Source organism: Mustela nigripes, chromosome 4, assembly GCF_022355385.1.
Source record: "Mustela nigripes isolate SB6536 chromosome 4, MUSNIG.SB6536, whole genome shotgun sequence".
Lineage (NCBI taxonomy): Eukaryota > Metazoa > Chordata > Mammalia > Carnivora > Mustelidae > Mustela > Mustela nigripes.
The window spans coordinates 44,703,331-44,711,902 of record NC_081560.1 but is presented as its reverse complement, the minus strand read 5'-3'; the positions used below and the strand labels follow the sequence as shown (position 1 = coordinate 44,711,902).

Sequence of the window (8,572 nt, the reverse complement as noted above, 5' to 3'; positions counted from 1 at the left end):
GGGAAAGCCCAACCCGATCCTGAGGTCTGGGTGGTGAGGAGAGCAGACTGACCATTGCAGAGACGAAGGCCTTGGGCTCCGATCCCAACAGAGTGACACTGAGCAAGTGTCAGAGATCTCTGTGTCTTTATCTTGAAAATGAAAATAATAATCCCTATTTGGTTTTCTTGATGGTTTGAGAATTAAATGAGATAATGTATGGCAAAGGGCTTCGTAAGTGGGGAAAAAAAATGGATCGATCACGATCCATTAAAATTATCACGGAGGGGCCCCTGGGTGGCTCAGTGGGTTAAGCCGCTGCCTTCGGCTCAGGTCATGATCTCGGGATCCTGGGATCGAGTCCCGCATCGGGCTCTCTGCTCAGCAGGGAGCCTGCTTCCCTCTCTCTCTCTCTGCCTGCCTCTCTGTCTACTTGTGATCTTTCTCTGTCAAATAAATAAATAAAATCTTTAAAAAAATAAATAAAATTATCTCAGATAGTTTTAAGACATTCTCAGAGTCTTTTCTATTGCCAAATCCCTACTGCCTGGGTATTAAATGGGTAGCTGTTATATAGAATTTGAGCTGAAGACTCAGCTCCTAAAGAAGGACTTCTAATAAGGAGATCCCATGGCTCGTGCAGGCTTAACTGAAAGACCAGCCCTCCTCTTTCTGGGAATGGCCTTAGTAACAGTCCTAGCTGCCAAGGAGCATTTACCAAGCAATGACGACAAAGCCAAGCAAACTTTCAACCAACCCTGGACATCACAGGGGTGATGTGGATTGAAGCCTAATCTCCCTTACTCCCCTTGACCCATGTGACCCTTTTCCGGGCAGGTAAAGTAGAGGCTTAATAATGAAGATACATTCTGATGAAAATAGTTCTCGGTGTATTGTGAATAACTTCCCACCTGCGACAAAACGTAATTAAGAAAATAAAAGCATTACACTGGATGGAGCCCATTCAGAAAGAAGGCCCAGATTAAAGACCCCAACAGAACTGGCAAACCATTTGGCCATTTGTCCCTTCCGAAGGCATCCACCAACCCCAGGCTACCTGACATGAGGAGGCACCAGACCTGAGACTCTTAGCTGTCTTTCAAAAGCACCAACAGTGGGGAGCCTGGGTGGCTCAGTCTTTAAGCATCTGTCTTCGGCTCAGGTCAGGATCCCAGAGTCCTGGAATCAAGCCCTACATCGGGCTCCCTGCCCAGCAGGGGGCCTGCTTCTCCCTCTCCCACTCCCCCTGCTTGTGTTCCCTCTCTCGCTGTTTCTCTCTGTCAAATAAATAAATAAAATCTTTTAAAAAATAAAAATTTAAAAAAAAAATTCAAGTTCAAAAACCACAACAGGACTGGTGCCTTTCTTTAAATCCAGGCCCTCTTTAAAAGCTATTGCCTGAGATCACACAGCCTCCTTCACATGTTTAATTATCAACTAGGAGAGGCAGAAAGGACCTGGTATTGAAGGATGGGGATAGAACCATAAAGGACTCAAGCAGTATTCCCTTTTAAGTCCAATGAAGTGAATTCTCCCTCTCAAGCCTGTGTTGTCCTGGGCTGATTCTTAAAACAAGGATAGACTGAGATAGCATGTTCGTCGAGCACTTACTTTTCCTAGCTGAGGGTAAGAGGCTAGTTCCATGATGGACTTTGTAGACCCTCTGTCATCTTGTGGAAATGACGCTCCCTTGCCACTTGTGATTGGTCAAGTGTGAAAATGTTACTCAAAAACTCTCAAAGGCAGAGAATTTGATGAGCAGAGAATATTCTCCTCCCGCTCGCCTAGACACAGGACTGCTTTGAATTGGCTTTGGGGAGTTCGTCTCTATACGGAGGTTTCAGATCCCTGGGATGACTGTAGTCCCTGACCCACAAAATCAAGGCAGAAGACTCTTCATGCATAAATGTGTTCACAGTTGAAGGAGCTCTGCCCTCGAAAATCCCAGGTATCAACTTGCATTTCACAAGAAGAAAAGGACAGGTAACTTACAGTAGCAGATCCTGCCAATAAGATGAGAGCCCTCCTTCTTCAGGAGACTCACCGAGAAGAAGAAAAAGAAAAGGGAATGCATCACACCAATCCTCACCAATGTCTCTCTTCCTCCTGAGGCTAAATGTGAATTTTCAGGGTTGGATAGAACAACAAACTCCAGAGCCTTTTATGTGAGAGCTTCAGAAAAACAATACATACTTTAATATCTATCCACCAAATCATATATAAAGTATATTTAAAATGTACTAAACGCGACTTAAATAAGGTCTTTCACAAAAGGAACAGCATGTTCTGAGCCTTTGTGTTTGTTTGCCCTTTTTTCCTCTGTCATCTTATTTCATCCTCAAAAGCCATTATAAGAAAGCTAACGAGCCAGGGAGATAGACTTGGAGGAGAGGCCAAGATGGGAATTCAGGTCTCTGAACTCCTAGCCCAGAGCTCTTTGTAGAGTATGAAATTGTTCTGAAAACCCCCCTAAAAGCAGTGTCTGGATGTCAGAGAAGGTTAAAGAAGGAGATTTTTCAATGATCCAGACAAAAAATGCAATACATAAGTGGTTCCTTTTAGTGACTTTTCCCCACCCTCTCTGTGGAGTATAATTTTTGAGTAAGTACATAAGTAATATGTTCAACTTCCGGACACCCCAAATTTGATGATGGGGAGCAGACCCTACGCTTTAGGGTAGTGAGCAGATGATTTTTGTCTGCTTATTCCACTCTAGTTCCCATATTATCCATTCTCCACTTTGCAGCCAGAGTGACATTTTTCTTGGTTTGGGTTTTTTTGTTTTTTTTTTTAAGAATTTATGTATTTATTTGACAGAGAGCAAGTGAGCACAAGTAGGGGGAGCAGCAAGCAGAGGCAGACGGAGAAGCAGGCTCCCCACTGAGCACAGAATCCGACATACTCGGACTGGGGCTCCATCCCAGGAGCCTGGGATCCTAACCTGAGTAGAAGGCGGACCCTTAACGACTAAGCCACCAGGCACCCCAGAGTGACCTTTTTCAAAACACAAATCTGACCATGTCAGACCTCTGCTTAACGTCTTCTTCTCCTGACTTAAAATGAAAGCAAAGATCTGGAGCTTGGGAGTGATCCCTCTACCCTCTGGGCTCCAGGGGCCTTGGTCTTGTGACAGTTCCTAACATGTGTGGTGTCCCCTAATATGTGCGACACTACAGTGTCCTGCCGCCACCAGGGACGCTCCTCACTCACCCCTCGCCCCCCCATCTGATTCTGCACCCCTTCCACCCTGTACCTGGTATAGAGTTTAGCGTGATCTAAATGCTCAAGAAATATCAGCGAGTAAGTGGGTGAATGAACTTCGCCAGCGGCCAAGCCCCACAGCGCAAGGCTGCCTCGCCATATGCCCGTCTGGAGGCACACAAGGTCACTGACTCTTGCAAAGGACCAGATAGTCACTACAGCTGAATGCAAACACCAGCTACAACAAGCTGGGCTGTGCTCAGGACCCCAGGTCTTCCAGTTGGCTGCGGAGAGTTCTCCAAATGTGCCCCAAGAGCAGTGTTTGCTGTTATCAAGTCCTCTCTGCTCAGAATCAATGGTGGAGTCGGAGGGAAGGGCAGCTGCCCAGTAACCTCATGGCTTAAGAGGTGACCTCACGGACCCTGGAGTAGGGCACTTCCAGCGTGAGGGGTTAGGGCGGGTCGCTGGGTTCCAGCACCAAGGGTCTCTGCTTTTACGAGAGGCTGCATTGTCGACTTACGTGCTCTCCCTAGTGGTTATGCAGAATGGGGAGAAAATGCCCATCATCCTTGAGGTTTGAGAACTGGTAAAATGGCTAGAGAAAAGTTAAGATGTTGGTTTGATCATGTAATTAGTGGGAACAGTTTATTATTCATATATGTGTATTATTATTATCATTATTATTATTATTATTTCAATAGCAATTGGGTTCCTCATTGATTATATGTGAAGGCATCTTTGTTTTTTTCTCATCACAGAAGGAACTTCTGTGTACTTCGAGTCCCTTTTGCCGTCTGTGGACTTTACAGAACAGCTTAGGCTAGGAGCCATGAGTTATAAGACATAGTTTCCATCAGCCTTGACCTTGGGCCTGCAGAGTTTTGGTCCATCCCTCTGTCTCTAGCCCAAGGTCTTGTGGGTCACACCACTGAGAATGCAAGCCTCCTTGTACATCAAATGCCCTAACTGGCTGAGGTAAACAGGAACAGTGTGGACTGAGACTCATCAAGGCCCAAGTCATTCCTGCTGTTCCAGGTAACATCTAGGTGAGTCGGCTTGTCCTCTGGGATCAAAGCCCTCAGAGCCCATGCTCACCTGTGCCTGAGTCTTAGAAGAATTCACATTTGCCAGGTTTTCTAGGACCTCCTGTTACAAAAATTCCTAATCTCTTGACAGTTTTGTACAGCTAAGGACGAACTGCTTGCCTTATGCTATGATCCTGGCAGCCGGCTGTGGAGGAATGACTGCTGTAGAGAAACTTCTTCAACTCATAGCTGTGGCTGGGCCCCCAGGGTACCTCCTCCGGGCTGGTCCTGGGTCCTGGGACCATCTCAGGGGAAAGTGTCTGAAACACACTCCAGGGTGAGGATGGTCAAGTCCAGACTGCTCTTAAGAGCTCTAGAACCACAGCCTGAAGAGCAAATGGACCATCCATTACCAGCAGGGGGCCACGAATAGCTTCATTTGCTTCCTGGTAAGTCTGCCCCTCAAGGTGCCTGAGAGACAGATGCTGCCTGTGCTAAGGGCAAGGGAGCTTCTATGAGCCAAGGCAAATCTTTCACCATTTTTTGCAGTGCTACTCCAATATCATCTGTCATCCCCACTTTCACTGACCGGCTCCTTTAGCAGCATGATTGATGAAATTAACAAGTGAACACCGGGGCACCTCGGTGGCTCAGTGGCTTAAAGCCTCTGCCTTTGGCTCAGGTCATGATCTCAGGGTCCTGGGATCGAGCCTTGCATCAGGCTCTCTGCTCAGCAGGGAGTCTGCTTCCCCCTCTCTCTCTGCCCGCCTCTCTGCCTACTTGTGATCTCTGTCAATAAAATAAAATAAAAAGTGAACATTAATAAGACAGGGGTACCTGCTTCAGGAAATTTTTAAAAAGACATCTTCCCTAATTTCTGCAGTGCTGATGAGGTTGTCCTTTAGTACGTAGTGACTGATACAACCCTTTACTGGCCTGGTCAATGCTATTACAATGTCTTGGTGTCAATTCTTATGCATTCTGGGAAATAGCTCTTTTCTTGACTTGTGATCCCTTCATTCTTTCCCCAGTCACACGTTGCCCTCTGTACCCATCCCAGCACGCAACCACGTGGCTCTGTGTTCAACCACATGATTCTGTGCTCCATCTGACAGACAGTAGTAGCAACAAAAATGAATTCCACACATTTGCTGAAATGAGCCATTCTACACGTGAAGGGTTCCAGGCATCCTGGTCAATCTCCACTGCTCTTAGACTTCTTTTTTTTTTTTTTTAAGATTTTATTTATTTATTGGACAGACAGAGATTACAGAGCCAAAGGCAGAGGCTTCAACCCACTGAGCCACCCAGGTGCCCCTGCTCTAAGGCTTCTATTCAGAAAGGAAACAAGCACTATGGTCAGTTCTGCTCTTCCTTAAATCCCTTAATCCCCCAGGAAAGCTTCTTGCTTCCATTGTCAAGGGTTTGAGGGATTCTTTTTTTTTTTTTTTTTTTTGCAAGGAAATGATACTGGGGAGTCTAATATGTAGAACACATAGCGGCAGAGGTGCTAAGTGAGAGTATGGTGGGAAGCCCCCTACTTCCACTCTCCTCCCTCCCTCCCCATCACCTTCTTTAGCCTTTAGGGAAACCTGAGGACTTTGCTGAGCAGGGTTAGAAAGCACAGGAACGAGATAATTAGGGAGGACAAGCATTCCTTCAACCGCCTCCAACGTGAGAGTCCTTGGTTCACACTCAGCCCCAAGCCTCCCGTGTTGAGTGGGATGCTGGTTTTCATTGTGTGGGTAATGGATGGGTTTTAATATACATGTTTGCAAGCTCTGTCTTTGATATACCCCATGCATTTCTGAATAGGAACATCGTCCCTGGTGATTCCTCAGTCTGAGCAGCCGCCAAATCCGCAGCCCGTCTCCTATAGAGCAAAGCAAAAAGCCAGCAATAAAAAAACTAAATAGCAAATCAACAGGGTGTAGTTCTTGAACAAATGCACATTCATAATTTGTAACTGTGTAGTTATAAATCCCCTCCTAGAGCTTTGCTCTAACGACCCAAAACAGAGAGGAAGCTTTTATTTTATTTTATTTTATTTCTCCATTTGGGTATTTGGTGAAGGAGCCGTGTACGTTTGCCAACAGTACAAATATTTATACTTTTTAGTACTGTCAAGCATTACTTCAGCTAGAGCAGAGTAAAGGAAAATCCATGCCTGATTTTACCAAACCCCGCCTCTGCAATAAAATTCCCATTGGCCTCAGATATTAATTTTAGAGGAAAAAAAAAAAGAGTATTCTTGATTTGTCACAAGAGATTTAAAGACGTAGGCTCCATGATCAATCCCTCAATTGCATGCGTGTGTGTATGAGCGTACCATATAAATCTCACCCCAAATCTTCTCTCTAACCAACCTCAAGTACACAATACTTGGCAAAAGGCAGAATGTTCTGTGGCCCATTTCATTGCAAGCTCAACCCTAATCAGGGGTAGTAGGAGGAGAGGTCCACAGAAAGAGAATTCCAGCACAGAAATTACGTTCACCATTCAGACATGATCGGCTCTCAACAACATGGCTCCTTTATCATGGCGCTTTGTATGAACAAATGACATCCAATTATCTGGAAGTGCCAACCCACACTGACCAACTGGGCTCCCTGTATTGATAGAAATGCTCTAGGTCTGTGAGGTTCAGTATGGTGGGCACTAGCCACCTTATATCTCCTGAGCACTTGAAATGTGGCTGGTGGACAGTGCCTACTTTAATACGGAGCAAAGGCTTGAAATATAAAGGTACCTAATTTTGGAGGCTGTGGATGGAAACAATCTACCATCCAAGCAGTTGGATTGGGTATAGAGAAGCAGGTGATTTTAAGTTGGAAGATACCTTAGCATTCTTCATGGGGCAGAGACAGGAAGGAGGGTTCATAAACTCCAAGTGAAACGCCAGATGTTAAATAACCACAATAATGGAATTAGATTTCCAGCAATGCTTGGGAAAGCTCTGGACAGGAAACTCCAATCAATAGGCAAACCTGTGCTCAGATGCTTTTGGTTTTGAGAGAGCCAGGCTAAGTGACCAGCCACAGCCGTGGCTGCACAGAGAAGACTCAGCTAAAAGGGGAGGAAATGGAGAGATGAGACCGTCTGACAACTGCCCTGTGCTGCATGCTTGCCTCCATGGGCCCTCATTTCGTCCTCTTCACAACAGTCCCACTCACAGGCAGCAGGAAGGGGAAACAGTCTCAGAAAAGAGCGAGCCCAAGTCTCACACGACTAGTAAGTATAACCCCTGGGGTTCGAACCGTGTCGTCTTTGCACCAAAATCCCTGAGAAGGTGCTATGTCCCTCTTCGGATAAGGACTTCCTCTGGCAGACTGCTTGTGTACCTGCCTCAGCCTTGGACTTGCCCCTTCCCTCCCTGCATTCGCTTCAGCCCCGCCCTCTGTGATTCCCCCCCCCCCCCCCCCCCCCCCCCCCCCCCCCCCCCCCCCCCCCCCCCCCGCCCCCCCCCCCCCCCCCCCCCCGCACAGCAGGTGCCCTCAGGCCCTCCACTCAGCCCCAGCCCCCACACCTTGCCTCCAGGTGGACTGAAGGCACGCTGCTCTGGCTGCTCTCACTTCACTCCAACCTGTCCTTCCAGAGCCCAAGGTCTGGTCAACCACACTGCTGTCACGGTCTTTGACTCCAAGTTCTATGTTCTTCTTTTGGTGTAAAATTTAATAACCACATCCATTCAACAAACACTTCTTGAACACAGGGTCGGTACACACACCAGACACAGCGGTGGAAAGTGCTCACCGGGAGTTCAGCATCCAGGAGCATGGGATGAAGCATAAATAATTCAATTAAGTATTTATACTGACTAAGCCAGGGTTATGGGAACTTGTAACCAGGGAGCCTGGCCTCATCTTGGAGGGAAGGTGGTCAGAAAAGTCTTCCTTGAAGGAATGATATTTGCACCAAGGTCTAAAGGCTACGTGAGTGTTAACCAGGTAAACTCTCTCAAAACACTGGGAGGACCTGGCCCGGGATCTGACTGTGTCATTTTGGAACCTATGTCAGAGCTCTTAGGGGCAGTTTTCTTATTTGGAACTTCTGGGGGTTATATTAATTTATTCCTGCATTCCTTGGGTATTTAGGGATCATCTGCTGTTTTCTGAGCACTGAGGGTTCAGCGATAAAGTAAGACATGGTCCCAGGCTTCCCAGAGCTCACATCATCCTAGAGGAAGCTGTCAGCAAAATATGATGACCTCCTATGTGCTAGATAAATGACGGCTCCGGGACCTGGAAGAGTTGGGGTTAGGGAGAGGCTAAGTGCTGCCAGGGAGGTCTTAGAAGAACTCAAAAAGGAGGTGACATCTGAGCTTGCTTTGAAAAAAAAAAAGAAAAAGAATGGAAAGCAAGCACTTC

The 8,572-nt window shown here is 46.7% G+C and overlaps 1 long non-coding RNA gene across 2 annotated transcripts in view; it reads right to left on the bottom strand.

Moving 5' to 3' along the window:
• LOC132015816 (uncharacterized) overlaps positions 1-8,572 on the bottom strand; it is a 91,840-nt gene that overhangs the window by 69,823 nt on the left and 13,445 nt on the right. The gene's annotated exons all lie outside the window — the stretch shown is intronic.